The sequence below is a fragment of the Cebus imitator genome, unplaced genomic scaffold (assembly GCF_001604975.1).
Source record: "Cebus imitator isolate Cc_AM_T3 unplaced genomic scaffold, Cebus_imitator-1.0 Scaffold36, whole genome shotgun sequence".
Classification (NCBI taxonomy): Eukaryota; Metazoa; Chordata; class Mammalia; order Primates; family Cebidae; genus Cebus; species Cebus imitator.
The window spans coordinates 4,623,612-4,627,123 of NW_016107351.1; positions in this window are offsets into that span (position 1 = coordinate 4,623,612).

The window sequence follows — 3,512 nt, forward strand, 5'->3', positions numbered from 1 at the left end:
TCCTGTTAAGAAAATAAATTTGATATTTCCAGGTGTCTGGTAGACACTGAGCTATAACACGCTGGAAGCCGGGGGAGGGACGGTTGCCCTGGAAGAGCCCAGTCTGTCCTTGAATCCCCACGCCACTGGAGATGGGAAGGGGGCTGGGGCAAGAGGCGTGATGTACGAACGGCCCTGAAAAGACCAGGTAGGCTCCGGGCACTCGCTGTCTCCCTGCTGCAGCAGGAGGCTCAGGCTGCAGGGTCACAACCAAGGTCTCTCCCACCTGGGAAACAGTCACCATGAGGGAGCCCAACCGCCAGGCCTGGGGTGACGGGTGCCCCAAGTTCTGAGTGTCCCTCTGTCGTTCTGCTGGGTGCCTGGCTGCTCGCTGGAAAGCACTAGTCTCTGAGTCCCATCACCCCGATTTCTCACTTGTTTGGTTGGTGATGGTTCTGCTGAAATAGACCCAGGGTGGCAAGGGTCACTTCTGAGGAGCATGGACCCCTGGACCAAAGATCCCCCGCCCTGTCTGTACTTGGACCCAAATAGGTGCTTTGGAAGCCTCCACGCTTGGCCCCGACCCTCTAACGCTGTTCATTCTCAAAGCCTCTCAGGTGATTCTGCCTGTGGCTAAGCCGAGAACCTCAGCCTGTTACACCTGCCGCGCAGGTAACGGGTGGGGCTTGTTGAAGGCAACTCCGGCCTCAGGTGTGAACGGAGGTAAAGCAGGGGAGGCTGGGTGCGGTGGTTCACACCTGCACTCCCAGAACTTCAGGAGGTGGAGGCGGGAGGATTGTTTGAGACCGGGAGTTTGGGACCAGACTGTGCGGCAAAGTGAGTCTTATTTTTTTGTCTCTACAAAAAATAAAATTAGCCAGGCGTGGTGGCATGGGCCTGTAGTCCCAGCTACTTGGGAGGCTGAGGTGGGACGATGGCTTGAGCCACAGAGCTCCAGAACTGCAGTGAGATGTGACGGCGCCACTGCACGCCAGCCTGGGCAGCAGGTCAGGACCCTAAAATAAAAGGAAGGAAACACTGAGGGCCTTTTTATCAAGGATAACTGGCTACTTTCAGTGAATTTACTTAAAAAAGAAACCATAATTGTACTCTAAATTAGAGATTCTCAAACCTTAGTCTGCAGGAGACTCCTGTGGGGGTTTGTGAAATACAGACTGCTGCTCCTGCCCCCGGGTTTTCTGCTTCTGTGGCTCTGGGGCGGCCCCAGGGGGCCCCCATCTCTGTGATCCCCACGAGCATACACGTGACACAGAGGCTGCTGGTCCAGGGGCCCCACTCTAAGAACTGCTGCTGTAAGTGGGGGGGAAAATAAACATGAAACCTGTGGAAGACTTGTTTTATCTAATTAATAAAAATGCAGATTACAGGTGCCCTCAGTTCTTAGCAAAATCACAGCACGAGCTGAGTGTGTGTGAGCAGGGAGGACGGGCAGGGAGGGCAGCCCCACGCCTGAGGGCTGGACCACCTTCTCAGCACGCATCAGATGGACTGGTGCCACCTGTAGCCGCTTGCCATGGACACAGACGTGCAGATGGGGAGACGGTAGGAGGGACGGGGCTCGGCGATGCTCACATCACACGCACCCCGGGTGAAGTGGAGGGGTTCCCACTGAGAGCTGAGAACGCAGGCACCAACCCTCAGGGCCAGACCACACCCCAGGGGAGGGACACCCCGAGACTCCTTCTCCTCCTCCCACAAACTGAGAACCCCTCATTATGCTGAGGCCTGACAAAAGGCTCTCTCTATGACCCAACTTTAGGCATGCTCTGCTGAGCCCCCCTTTTTTTTTTTTTTGAGATGGAGTCTCGCTCTGTCATCCAGGCTGGAGTGCAGTGGTGCAATCACAGCTCACTGCAACCTCTGCCTCCCGGGTTCAAGCCATTCTCCAGCCTCAGCCTCCCAAGTAGCTGGGATTACAGGCACCTACCACCATGCCCGGCTAATTTTTGTATATTAGTAGAAATGGGGTTTCACCATGTTGGCCAGTTGGTCTCAAACTCCTGACCTCAGGTGATCCACCCCACTCGGCCTCCCAAAGTGCTGTGATTACAGGTGTGAGCCACAGCACCAGTCCACTGAGCCCCCTTTGAGGCCTGTCCTCAGCCTGCCCAAGCCAGTCTCAGCAAAGGGTCCTACTGAGTCACCCCGACCTGGATACCTAACCGAGTTTCTCCACACCTCTCCTCTCCCCTGTCCGTGTCCAGGTCCCTGGTCTGCCTTTGGCAAGAACTCCTTCAGCTTGAAGGTCTCCTCTTAGCGATTTTCCATCGCTGACCCCTTGCTGCCCATGGCTGTGAATCCCCTCTGCCGGGCGGTGCTGGGACTGAACTTAGCTCTTTCCCCTTGCCATATCTCATCTGTGATCTGTCCCTGTCTCTGAGACTACACGAGGCGAGTCTGTGACCGCTGCGTGCACCCCAAGTGCTTCTCCCTGTGCAGGCAGAGGCAAAATCCTTCACAGACCCACACTGTTTCCCAGTCTGGCTGGCTTGGAATCCACGCATTTCTGTGCTTTGGGAGGGGGGCATCACCCCCAGGACCTGCACACAGAGACTCCAAAAGAGAAAAGTTTCCCAGGCCTCCACGGCATGTACCCTGGCTGGCAGGGGCTTCTCTCTGGCTGCGCTGTCCTGGCCCTAAAGTGAAGGGTCATCTGCCTGGCCAGCCTGACTGCTCGGGGCTCAGCCCTCCCTTTCCGCTTAACTTCGAGAGCAGGGATGTGCCGGGCAGGAGGACAAAGGCCACCTCCCGTTCCTCTGCTGGGAACTCGGCCCCAAGAGACAGGGGGAGGTGGGGAGCCTGACGAGACGCAGATGGCCGGGCCTCTCGCTGACTGCGATCACCCCTGCAGGGGGAAATGGACCCCAGGTTTTCTTTAATGATGGGTAATGTCTGGCATGAAATTTGCCTTCTTGGTTTATTCCGCTGGGAGGAAGTGTGGCCTGGGGGACTACTGAGTTCTTTCAGCTCATCCCTGCCCTAACCCCATGGGGGCTGGGACTGACAGAGGGCAGAAAAAAGAGTGAAGGGGGTCCTCGGCTGGTGGTCCTGGCAGGGAGGACGGAAGCCAGACACTCACTCCCCTGCCCCGATCCGACACCCAGTCAGGAGGAGAACCCAGGCAAGCGTCTGTCAATTGAGGAAAATGACCCAGGTGCCACTCAATCATTTCAGGAGGTTTATTTGCCAAAATCAAGGACAGGCGCCTGGAGGCAGGTCTGTGCCTTTCTCTGAAGATGATTTTGAGGGCTTCAATATTTAAAGAGAAAAGGGCAGGATATTGAGAAATAGACAATTTTCTTTTTTGTTTGAGACAGATTCACTCTGTTGCCCAGGCTGGAGTGCAGTGGCATGATCTTGGCTCACTGCAATCTCCACCTCCCGGGTTCAAGTGATTCTCTTGTCTCAGTCTCCTGAATTGCTGGGATTACGGGCGACCGCCACCATGCCCCACTAATTTTTGTATTTTTAGTAGAGACGAGGTTTCACCATGTGAAACTGCCTGCCTTGGC